This window comes from Cynocephalus volans, chromosome 15 (genome assembly GCF_027409185.1).
Source record: "Cynocephalus volans isolate mCynVol1 chromosome 15, mCynVol1.pri, whole genome shotgun sequence".
In the NCBI taxonomy this organism is placed as follows: Eukaryota; Metazoa; Chordata; class Mammalia; order Dermoptera; family Cynocephalidae; genus Cynocephalus; species Cynocephalus volans.
The window spans coordinates 57667171-57680291 of NC_084474.1; the positions used below are offsets into that span (position 1 = coordinate 57667171).

Sequence of the window (13121 nt, forward strand, 5' to 3'; positions counted from 1 at the left end):
GAATTTTAGGTTGATGTTTTCTTTCAGCACTTTAAATGTGTCGTTGTGTTTTGGCTTAGTGTCTGACGAGAAGTCTACAGGTGTCCCTATTTTTGTTCTTATGTAAGTAATATGTCTTTCCTGTGACTACTTTTAGTATTCTCTCTTTCTCACTGGTGTTCAGCAATGTGATTATAATATGTCTTTGTTTGTCTTATGCTTTCTCTCTTTCTCTTTTTGACTCCTCCCACCTTTGTTTATCTTTTTAGGTTTATTGACTTTGTTCCATCTGTGGGTTTATTGTTTTCATAAAATTTGGAAAATGTTTGACCTTCCTTCCATCTTTCCTTCCCTTCTCCCTCCCTCCCTCCCTCCTTTCCTTCTTTTCCTTTCTTTTTGTCCATCCATCCATCTGTCCGTACTATTTTTCTTTTTCATGTGGGATTCATGCTTTTTTTTTCTTCCTTTCTAAAAAATTTTTTCCTCTTCAAGTGGCTCATTTTTTCTGCTGCACTGTCTAATTTGCTTTCAATCCTATCCAGTGAAAATTTCATTTCAGATATTTTATTTTTCATCTTTTAAACTTACACAGTTTTTTTTCTCATATTCTATTTCCTTTAATATATGTGAATATATGGGGGCATGTTCATAATTGCTTTTTATAAAATGTTTATTAATTTTACCATTTTTGGGTCTGTTTTATCAATGAAGTTTTCTTCTCTTTATGAACCACAGTTCCTGATTTCTCATATGTCTAGTTATTTTTGATTGATTTTTTTGACGTTAATTTTACATTTGTGAGTGCTAGATTTTTTGTTTAGAGAGTTATTGACTTGTTCTGGTAGGCAGTTAAGTTACCTTATGGACTGACTTGATTTTTTTTTTTAATTTAATTTTTATTGAACCAAAATTGATTATACATATTTTGGGGGTTCAACATTGAGATATGTTGATCAAATCAATATTACTAACATATATATTGTTACAAATCGTAATTATTCTTTATGCCCGTTGTCCAATCCCTCCCCATCCCCTTTTCCCTCCCCTTCCCCCTAATTACCCTAGATTTCTTCTCTCCCCCTGAAAGAATAATGGTTACTCTGTTGATTTGCTGCCCAAATGATCTGTCCAATGCTGAGAGGCATGATCAGGTCCCCCAATACCATCATAGAGCAGATGCCTCTTCTGTCACTCTGAAATGGGCTCTGTGGGGAGAGAAATCCTCCTCCTTTCTTTATCTCTGCTGGTGACTCTTCTTGTGTCAGTGCACTCCTTCAGTGGCTGGCAGACCAACTGCATGGTGGTTGTGGTGTCTAGCTGCCTTTGTGGCAGCCATGGATATCATGGTGGCTGTGGTGGGTCACCCACATGGAAGAGGCAATTTTAGCATGCTCCTTGATGCTGGCAGTGTGTCTGGTTGTGGAGAGTGTCCGATCCCTGGCTCAATACTCCGAGTCCCTGGGTGGGCCCCAAGGTGCTGGTGCGGTGAGCCTGGTTGCAGGAGGGGTGTCTGGTCCCCTTCTCCATACCCCGAGTCCCCGGGTGGGCCCTGAGGCACTGGTGCTGTGAGCCTGGTTGTGGGGGGGGCTCTGGTTCCCAGCTCCATACCCGTGGGCCCTGGGGCACTGGCCCGGTGTGCCTGATTGCAGGAGGGTGGTGTGATCCCCTTTTCCATGTCTCAGGCCCCTGGGTCGGGCCCTGAGGCACTGTCACGGTGTGCTTGGGTCTGGGAAGGTGGTCCGATCACCAGCTGCTAGCTCCGGTCCTGGGCAGGACCCAAGGCTTTGGTAGTGTGCCTGGATGTGGGAGTGGGGTCTCGTTCTGGCTCTAATCCTTGGGTTCCTGGGTAGGGCCCCGAGGTGCTGGTCGTGTGAGTGGTTGTGGGCGGGGGTCCTGCTCCTGGCTCCATGCCTCATGTCCCGTGGTGTGCCCTGAGGCATTCCTGGTGTGCCTGGGCCAGAACCAACTTTTTGTCCTATGCTTACTTCTAACATGGAGGAACTTCCTGTGGGAACCAGTCCTTGAGCTGTGTGGTTGAGTAAATTGCTGCTTTGCTACTGTTTCCCTAGGGAAGGCTTTTTTGTGCAGCTCAGGGTTCAGTTGTTGACCTTATAGGTACTTCCGGCTCTCCAGGTACTCGGTGCGCCTGGGTTGTGTAGAAACTCTGATCTGGGCCTGAGTTTTTTCATCAAACTGTACCCCATGCAATTCTGCATTTCTGACCAGTCTCCTCTGAGTGGTCCTGCGCTGATTGGGGGGCAGATCAGCTGTCCTTGCTATGTCCCAGTGTTCTCCTGGTGAGCCTGTCTCCCCCACCGCCTGTGCTCCAAACACTTCCCGTGGTATGGGCCCTGTGCTGGTCCCTTGCGATGACTCATCGGCCTCTGGCTCCCTTTTTCAGCTGTTCCTTGCTCCTGCGTGGGTTCACAGGAACCCTATTAGTGGTCTTGCCGTCCTGGGGGCCACCAAAGTCCTCTTCTTCCCTTCTGCCTCCAAGTAACTCCATCTGAAGGGCACAGCTGCGGCTTTTGCCGGCTCCTGCTCCATGCGCTCCAGCGTTAAAGCTGCCACAGCCTGAAAAGCTGAGAGCAGTTTTTTCTTTCTCTCATTGTGGTTTCTCCCGCCTTCATGAGTTCCATAGGTCTCTCCTCCTCTTCCCCTGAGCTCCAACGGCCACAGCTTGGCTGATGTTACATTTTTATAGTTGTAAATTTGTTGATTTGTGGGAGAGAGTGACGCTGGGGACTGCCTATTCTGCCATCTTGACTGGAAGCCCCCTGACTTGATGTTTTTGGGGCTTGTTTTTAAGCTACTGTAGGGAGAATCTGGAGTATCCTTTATCTTGTGGTATTATAGTCTCCTCTCTAAAACAAGGTCTTTCTGGGTTCTCTACTGAATGGCCTTTGTATTTAAGGAGTTCTTTCAACTCTGGCAGGAGGTAAAGAGTCCCAGAATTGTGAGTCCTCTGGGAATTATGCTTTTTACTGCTACCTGGTTGTTTTGTCCCTTATAAAATTAGTTTTTTGTGCTTTGAGGGGTTTTTCATAAGCATGAGCAGTTGGTATTAATACTCAAGGAAATCCTTAGATTGCTTGATCTCCATTTCTACATAGCTCTTTTCTCTCAGGTACTATGTAAGACAAATTGTAGTTTCCTTGCCTCCTCAATTTCTGTTTCTTCAACTCAGCAAAATTGCTTGACTGTGTTTTTTTTTTTTTTTTTTTAAAGATGACCGGTAAGGGGATCTTAACCCTTGACTTGGTGTTATCAGCACCACGCTCACCCAGTGAGCTAACTGGCCATCCCTATATGGGATCCGAACCTGTGGCCTTGGTGTTATCAGCACCGCACTCTCCCAAGTGAGCCACAGGCTGGCCCGCTTGGCTGTGTTTGAGTTCCTCTTTTCCTGTGCTATAGTCACTCTGACATAGCCTCTAAATCTAAAGCGTGGGTGATGGTAAGACTCATCTTATTTCTTTTCCTTCTTTAAGGGCTCTGTCCTGGAATGCCTGATATCCAGTGTCTGAAAAAGGTTGTTTCCTATATTTTGTTGAGTTTTCTAGCTGTTTACAGGTGACAGATAATTCTGTATCCTTTCACTCCCCGGTGACCAGAAGTGGAGTTCTGCAAAGGGTACTTAAATCTTTAAGTTGTTTGAACTTTCATTAGATTTTGACTCAGTCAGATATTACCCTTTTGTGCTTTATGGTTTAATTTCTTAAATATTTATGTTTTCACTTTGACCCTTATTTTTTCTTAGACATTTTCTTAATGATTTTGTCTCTTCTCATGGCTTTAGGTTCCATTTAGGTTGGTGACACCAAAAACTATATTTCTAGCTCAGATCTCTCCCAAGATTTACATTTCCAGTTGCTTACTAGATATCTATATTTGGTTGATTAGAATTGAACCCATCATATTCCTCTCCAAACTTTTTTCTGGTGTTCCCTTGCTTAGTAAATGACAATATCATCCACTCACTTGCTTAAGCCAAAGGCTTAAGAGACAAGCTCAACTCCTCTTTCTCTTATATTTAATCAAAACACTTCCTGTTGATTCTGCCTTTTTAATACCCTGAATGGCCAATCTTCTCAGTTCTTACTGGTAATAGTATATGCGATACATTCTTATTTTGAATCAGCTCCTAACTAGTTTCCCTTTTCTACGGTTGCTCATTGTGAGTCCTTTCTCCGTATTACTAGGGGAGTGATCATTTTAAAATAAGGCTTTTTAACATGGTTTCCAAGGCTGAGTTAACCTGACCCTACTTACCCCTCTGCATGCTGGCCAGTTTTACTTTATCTTTCATTCACACTGAATTATTTTTCATCCATCAAACATACCATATATAATCTCTCTCACTTCTTGCTTCCAGCTATTTGCACATGCTATACAGGTGGATGGTTTTAAAAAAGCATAAGCAAAACAAAACAATAACATTTCTGGATGGCAAACAGGCAAATAGACCACAGAAGTAAAAACTTGTAAATGAAGCAAAGTGCAACTGAAAATATTTGTAACCTAAAAAAAGGCTAATATCCTTTGTATAAAGATAAGAAAAAGGCCAAAACCCTAGTAGAAAATAAGCAAAGAACATGAATGAGTTGGTTTAGTTTCATAATCATGAAGATTCTCAACTTCACTCATAATAATACAAATTAAGTCTACACGGAGTTAATACATTTTCCTCTAACAGATTGGCTAAAATACAAATTATTTGATTAAAAACCCTATTGGTGGAACTGTGGGAAAAGGAACTTTCTCATATATTACTTGTGGTAGAATAAATTAGTACAAACCCTATGGAGGGCAATTTGTTGATATCTGTCGGTATATATATATTTATTAAAATACAATTATGTTATATAAATTAAAATATATAATCAACAATTTTAATAATTCCTATTTAATTATAATAGTGATCTTGTGTTAGTTATACTGTATTATTTAAATTGTTATGACGTAATTATTCATATATATGAAAGGTTGTCAAAAAGTTCATGAAAAGATTCTTATTATATTTTAATTTATTTTACCACAAACATTTTGAAGTGTCCTCATATACTTATTTTTCAGTATATCTACTTTTATATTTGTGTATGTGTATTCTTTTGATGTCATAGTTTCACTTTTAGGAGTTTATCCTATGGATATACTAGTACATGTGTGAATTGACTTATATGGGTCCTTCAAAAAGTTCATGGAAAGATTCATATTTTCTTTTAATTTTAGTTTTCCTTTTTTTTAATTAAAAATTATTTTTTATTGAAGCATAATTGATTATACATATTTTTGGGGTACAACATTGATTACCATCACCTGTGTGCAACATGTGTTGATAAAATCAATATTATTAGCATGGTCAGTATTACAAATTATAATTATTCTTTATGTCCCTTACCCAACCTCCCCACCCTCTTTTTTTCCCCCCAATACTACCACTAGTAACCATAGATTTGTTCTCTCTTTCTGGAAGATCAACATATTATTGTGTTCCCTTCCTTCCTTCCTTCATTCCACCCACTTATGAGTGAGGACATGTGGTGTTTCTCTTTCTGTTCCTGGCAACACTTAACATAATTTTCTCCAAGCTCATCAATGTTGTTGAAAATGGCAGAATTTTGTTCTTTTTTATGTCCAAGTAGTATTCCATTGTGTATATATACCACAATTTCCTTATCCAGTCATCCATTGATGGACATTTAGATTGGTTCCATATTTTGGCTATTGTAAATAGACTTACGATGAGCATGGGAATGCAGGTATCTCTTTGACATGATTTCCATTCCTTCGGGTACATACCCAGAAGTGGGATTGCTGGATCCTATGGCAGTTCTATCTGTAGTTGTTTGAGAAAACTCCATACTGTTTTCCATAATGGCTGTACTGTTTTACAGTCCAACCAACAGTGTAGAAAGTTTCCCCTTTCTCCACATCTTCACTGACATTTGTTATTCTCAGTCTTTTTAATACTGACCAGTCTAATTGGGATGAAATGATATCTCAGTGTGGTTTTGCTATGCATTTCACTGGTGATTAGTGATGTTGAGCATTTTTTCCTGAACCTATTGGCCATTTGTATGTTTTCCTTTGAAAAATGTTTATTCAGCTCCTTTGCCTACTTTTTAATTGGATTATTTGATTTTTTACTGTAAAGTTTGAGTTCCTCTTATATTCTGGATATTAATTCCTTGTCGGATGTATAATGTGCAAATATTTTCTTCCATTCCATAGATTGTCTTTCTGCTCTGTTGATTGTTTCTTCTGCTGTGTAGAAGCTTTTTAGTTCAATATAATCCCGTTTATTTTTTCTTTTTTTGCCTGTGCTTTTGGGGTCTTATTCATATAGTCTTTGCTCAGTCCTACTCCCTGAAGTGTTTCCCCTATGTTTTCTTTTAGTAACTTTGTGGGTTTGGGTCTTATACTTAAGTCTTTAATCCATTTTGAGTTGATTTTGGTTTATGGTGAAAGGTACAGGTCTAGTTTCATTCTTCTCCATATAGATGTCTCATTTTCCCAGCACCATTTATTGAAGAGACACTCTTTTCCCCAGTGTATGTTCATGTTGCCTTTGTCAAGTTGGCTGTAAGTATGTGGGTTGATTTTTGGATTTTCTGTTCTGTTTTATTGGTCTGAATGTTGTTTTTATGCCAGTACCATGCTGTTTTGGTTATGATAGCTTTGTGGTATAGTTTGAAGTTGGGTACTGTTATGCCTCTGGCTTTATTTTAAATTTTGCTCAGGATTGCTTTGGCTGTTTGTGTTCTTTGTCGTTTCATATGCATGTTAGGATTATTTTTTCTATTTCTGTGAAGAATGTCATCAGTATTTTGATGGGGGTTGCATTGAATATGTAGATTGCTTTCAGAAGTGTGGACATTTTCACAGTGTTAATTCTTCCAATCCAAGAGCATGGAATGTCTTTCCACCTTTTTGTGTTCTCTTTAATTTCTTTCAGTAGTGTTTTGTAGTTCTTATTGTAGAGATCTTTCACCTCCTTGGTTACATTAATTCCTAGGTATTTTATTTTTTGGTGATTATTGTAGATGGGCGTGCTTTCTTGATTTCTTTTTCTGCTAGTTTATTACTGGAGAATAAAAATGCTACTGATATTTGGGTGTTGATTTTCTATCCTGCAACATTACTGAAATTATTAATCAGCTCTAAGAGCTTTATGGTAGTCTTTAGGATTTTCTATATACAGGATCATGTCATCTGCAAACAGGGACAGGTTGATTTTGTTCTTTCCAATCTGGATGACCTTTATTTCTTTCTCTTGCCTGATTGCTGTGGCTGGTACTTCTAATACTATATTAAATAGGAGTGGTGAGAATGGGCATCCTTGTCTTTTTCCCATTCTTAGGATGGTATTGGCAGTGGGTTTGTCAAATATGGCTTTTATCGTGTTGAGATATTTTCCATCTATACCTAATTTGCTGAGGGCTTTTATCATGAAGGAATGCTGAATTTTGTCAAATGCTTTTTCTGTGTCTAATGAGATAATCATATAGTTTTTGTCCTTGATTTTGTTAATGTGGTGTATCACATTTATTGACTTGCATATGTTTTTTTTGTTTGTTTTTGTCTTTTTGTGACTGGTAAGGGGATCGCAGCCCTTGGTGTGGTGTCGCCCGCACTGTGCTCAGCCAGTGAGTGCACCGGCCATTCCTATATAGGATCCAAACCCGTGGCGGGACCGCCGCTGTGCTCCTAAGTGCTGTACTCTCCCGAGTGCGCCACGGGGCCAGCCCTGACTTGCATATGTTGAACCATCCTTGCATCCCTGGGATGAATCCCACTTGATCATGGTGTATAATTTTTTTGATGTGTTGCTGTATTCTGATTGCTAATATTTTGTTGAGGATTTTGCATCCATGTTCATCAGAGATATTGGCCTGTAGTTTTCTTTTTTTATTGTTTCTTTGTCTGGTTTTGGTATCATGGTAATGCTGTCCTCATAGAATGCATTTGGGAGAATGGCCTCCATTTCAATTTTTTGGAATAGTTTGAAGAGAATTGGTATTAATTTCTCTTTAAAGTTTGACAGAATTCAGCAGTGAAGCCATCCAGTCCTGGGCTTTTCTTTGTTGGGAGACGGCTGATTATTGCTTCAATCTTGTTTGTTGTTGTTGGTTTGTTCAGAATTTCTGTTTCTTCTTGGTTTAGTTTTGGTAGTTTGTATGTGTGCAAACATTTATCCATTTACTCCAGGTTTTCATATATGTTGTTAGATAATTTATAATGGTCTCTAATAATTCTTTGTATTTCTATGGTATTGGTTGTAATTCTCTTTTTTCATTTCTGGTTTTTGTTATTTGGGTCTTCTCTCTTCTTTTTTTGTTAACCTAGCTAATGATTCGTCCATTTCATTTATCTTCTCAAAACACCAACTTTTTGTTTCATTGATCTTTGTATCATTTTTGGGGTCTCTATTTCATTTAGTTTTGCTCTGATCTTAATTATTTCTTCTAATCTACTACTTTTAAGATTGAATTGTTTTTCTGGTTCTTTGAGGTATAGTGTTAGGTCATTTATTTGAAGTCTTTCTCTTCTTTTGAAGTAAGTGTTTATTGCAATAAACTTCCCTGTTAGTATTGCTTTTGCAGTATCCCACAGGATTTGGTATGATGTGTCTTTGTTAGTTTCAAGGAATTTTTTCATTTCCTGTTTAATTTTTTCTTGGACCCCTAGATCATTCAGGAGCCTGTTGTTTAGTTTCCATGTATTTGTACAGTTTTCAGAGTTTCACTTGTTATTGATATCCAGTTTTAATCCATTATAGTCTAAAAAGATACTTGAAATGATTTCAATTTTTAAAAATTTGCTGAGGTTTGATTTACTACTTAACATGTGGTTTATCCTGGGGAATGTTCCGTGTGCTGATGAGAAGAATGTATATTCTGTAGTTGTTGGATGAAATGTTCTGTAGATATCTGCCAGGTCCAGTTGGTGTAAAGTGTAGTTTAAATGCTGTATTTCTGTGCTGATTTGTTTCCTAGATGATCTGTCCAGTGCTGAGAGAGGGCTGTTCAGGTCCCCACTATTATTGTATTGGGGTATATCTCTTTATTTAGGTGTAATAGTGTTTGTTTTATATATCTGGGTGTTCCAATGTTGGGTGCATACATATTTATGATTATTATGTCTTCTTGCTGGAGAGATCCCTTTGTCACTGTACAGTGGCCTTCTTTGTCTCTTTTTATGGTTTTTGGTTTAATGTCTATTTTATGTGATATAAGAATAGCTACTCCTGCTTTTGATTTCTATTTGCATGGTATACCTTTCTCCATCCTTTCAGACTGTGTGTGTCTTTACAGGTGAGACAGCGTATAGTTGGGTCTAGTTTTTTAATCCAATCAGTCAATGTCTTTTGAATGGGGAGTTTAATCCATTTAAGTTTAGGATTGTTATTGACAGGTATTGTTTTATTCCTGGCATTTTATTCCTTTTTCTTATGATGTTTTAAATATCATTTGTTCCTTTCTTCTCCTTTTATTATTTGTCTTCAATGTTTGTTGGTTTTCTTAGTAGGTGGTATGATTTATGTTGTTTTTATTCTTGTTTACATTTTTGTTTTAACAGCAAGCAGGTTTTGTTCTTTCTTGTGTATTCATAATAGTGATTATTGTTTTTCTGATTTCAAATGTAGGACTCCCTTGAGAATTTCTTGCAGTACTGGTCGTGTGGTGGTGAAATCCTGCAGTTTTTGTTTGTCTGGGAAATGCACTGATTCTCCCTCATTTCTGAAGGCTAGCCTTGCTGGGTATAGAATTCTTGGCTGACAGTTTTTTTCTGTTAGTATTTTGAATATATCATCCCATTTTCTTCTGGCTTGCAGAGTTTCAGTTGAAAAGCCTGCTGTTAGTCTGCTAAGGGCTCCCTTATAAGTGACTTGGCACTTTTCTCTTGCTGCTTTTAGAATTCTCTCTTCATCTTTGAGCTTTGCCAGTTAGACTATAATGTGTCTTGAGAGGATCTTTTTGGATGGAACCTGTTTGGTGATCTTTGAGCCTTGTGGTTTTGTAGGTCTGTATCTCTCCCTATACCTGGGAAATTTTCTTTTTTTTATTTCATTGCATATGTTTTCAGTGCCTTTTCCTTTTTCCTTCCCTTGTATTTGGATGTTTATGCACTTCAGGTTGCATGCTTACTGTATTACATTTTCTTCATTTCTTAAAAAAAATTTTTTGGTCTGCCTGGTGTCGGGCTTTAAAACCTAACGCCACCTTAAGTGACATTACAAGCGGCGCCATTATGGGCCCACAAGGGTGTATTAATGTGGCAGCCTAAGATGTCGCTGGGAGGAAGTAGGGTGGGGGTGTCTGCAGGAACCTTGCCTTAGCCCTTATTGGCCAAATACATGCTTCTGCGCTTGTGAACACTGCGTGGTTGTAATAGCTAGGCATTGAGACAGTATTCATGCCCTTGACCTTTAAGCTGATTGGATTATGTTAAAACCTCCCCTCCCTATCCGCCTATAAAAGCAAGTGCTTGTGTTATAATAAATGGAACTGCTCGATAGAACCCCCGCTGCGTCCACGTGTCCTTTAATCAGGCTGTTTTTGGGGGGGCTGGCGGTGTGCTCACCTCTCTTCACGGCTCTCTTCCCCCGTCTCCTTCCAAAGGGGACAGGAGGGAAAGAGGAATCCTGGGCTATTTGCTCACCCACCTAAAGCAACGAGGCAAGGGCTGTTCGGGTCGGCCAGCGGTGGACCCGACAGCCTGGGTTTATTTTGAAAAGACCATCTTCAAGATCAGAAATTCTTTTCTCTGCTTGTTCTAGCCTGCTGTTTAAGCTCTCAGTTGTGTTTCTTATTTCATTGAATGAATCCTTCAACTCCACAAGCTCTGCTACATTCTTTTTCAGGGCAGTAGTCTCTTTGTACATTTCTTCCTTCAGATCCTGTATACTTTTTCTCTTTTCATTTTGTTGTCTGAGTATTCTTGTATCTCATTGAGTTTCCTTAAGATTGTTGCTCAGATGGTGCTGGGAGTCTCCTGGATGTGGCACTGTTACTTGCAGTTGGGTGGCGGCACAGGTGGTGGCGGTACAGTGCACACTGTGCCTTAGCAGCAGCTGTGGCAGCAGCAGCGGCGGCAGCAGCAGCAGCAGCAGCAGCAGCAGCAGCAGCGGTTGCACCCCTGCTGTCACAGCCCCCATGCTGGTGCAGCCACTCTCCATCAGCTCTTCTTCCCTTTGCTTGCACCACGGCTGAACAACTGACTGAAGAACAGATTGCTGAATTCAGTGAATATTTCTCCCTATTGGTAAGGATGGTGATGGCACCATTGCAACAAAGGAACTTGGAACTGTCATGAGGTCACTGGGTCAGAACCCAACAGAAGCTGAATTGCAGGATATGATTGACAAAGTGGGTGCTGATGGTAATGGCACCATTGATTTCCCAGAATTTTTGACTATGATGGCTAGACAAATGAAAGCTACGGATAGTGAAGAAGAAATTTGTGAGGCATTCTGAGTCTTTGACAAGGATGGCAGTGGTTATGTCAGTGCGGCAGAACTGTGTCACATCATGACAAACTTTGCAAAAAAACTAACAGATGAAGTAGATGAAATGATCAGAGAAGCAGATATTGATGGAGACGGACAAGTCAACTATGAAGAATTCGTACAGATGCTGACTGCAAAATGAAGGCCTACTTACAACTCCTCCCCCTCACCCCCGGAGAATCAAATTGAATCTTTTACTTACCTCTTGCAAATAAAAAAAAAAGAAAGAAAGAAAAGAAAAGAAAAAAGTCCATTTATTCTTTCTGTTTCTGTATAGCAAAACTGAATGTCAGAAATACCTTCTGTCCACAAACACACACAAAATCTGCATGTATTGGTTGGTGGTCCTGTCCCCTAAAGATCAAGCTACACATCAGTTTTACACTATAAATACTTGTACTACCATATTGATAAGGAAGCACTTAGTGGGCTCCTTAAAGTTCCATTTGCAAATGATTAATACACTGTTAGGGCTGGCTAGTTTTTCGTGCATGCAGCTTGATGATTGAGCACAGTCAGGCATTTATATTAAAAATGAAAAATGAAGAAACAAGTTCACAACCTATTCAAAAGGGTTCTAGTTCAATTTGTTAGTATAAATTGTCATAGCTGGTTTACTGAAAACACATTTAAAATTGGCTCACCACAGGATGATGTGCAGAAAAATGGGTAAAGGATAAACTTGAGATATAGCTCCACTAGTAGGATGGTCTTCTTGTACTCTGTGTGCTCTGAAGTATGGTGATGGTGACACACCCCAGTGGCATGCCTGTGTATGTTTAGTATCTGCATTGTACTAGAGTGAAACAGGTGTTAGACTGTCACCATTCACACAAGTTTTTACTAGGAAACTTTTACCAAGGAAGCATCTTTGGACTCTCTGTTTTTGCAACCTTCTGAACCATGACTTGGAGGCAGCAGAGTAGGCTGTGGCTGTGCACAACCAACAACATTGCTGTTCAAGAAATTACCATTTACATCCATTCCAAGTTGTAAATGCTAGTTTTTTTTCCCCCCAATAAAAAGACCATTAACTTTAAAAATAAAAAATTGTTGCTTGGGCCGGCCCTGTGGCTCACTCGTGAGAGTGCGGCGCTGGTAGCGCCGAGGCCGCGGGTTCAGATCCTATGTGGGGGTGGCCGGTGCGCTCACTGGCTGAGCGTGGTGCGAGCAACACCAGGCCAAGGGTTGCGATCCCCTTACCAGTCAAAAAAAAAAAAATTGTTGCTTAAAATTCCTTTTTAGTCATTTCAAGGACTTCTTGCTGTATAGGGCCTGGTACTGGAGAATTATTATATTCTTTTGGTGATATTATATTTTCTTGGTTTTTCGTATTTCTGGTATCTCTACGTTGATGTCTAGTCAACTGGTAGAGCAGTTGCTTTTTCCAGTTATCTGGTGTGGACTTAGAGGAGAGGCTCGTGTAGATGTGTTTTATAATGACTGTTGAGTGGGGTGTTTTAGTGTTGTTACCAAGTATACACGGTAGTGTAGTCTCTGTGTAGGTACTTTGGCCTAATTCAGTGTTGGAATTGTGTGTGGGTGCCTCCTTGGTCTTGTTCCTGGGGCCCTTAGTAATTACTTTCTGAGATTGGTGATACTGTGTTTGTTTGCCAGGAAGTGGACAATG

General features: G+C 39.6%; 1 protein-coding gene and 1 pseudogene across 3 annotated transcripts in view; both read left to right on the top strand.

Moving 5' to 3' along the window:
* The window catches only part of LOC134364139 (calmodulin-like), a 36750-nt pseudogene extending 25104 nt beyond the window's left edge, over positions 1-11646 (top strand).
* STK3 (serine/threonine kinase 3) overlaps positions 1-13121 on the top strand; it is a 304634-nt gene that overhangs the window by 30168 nt on the left and 261345 nt on the right. The gene's annotated exons all lie outside the window — the stretch shown is intronic.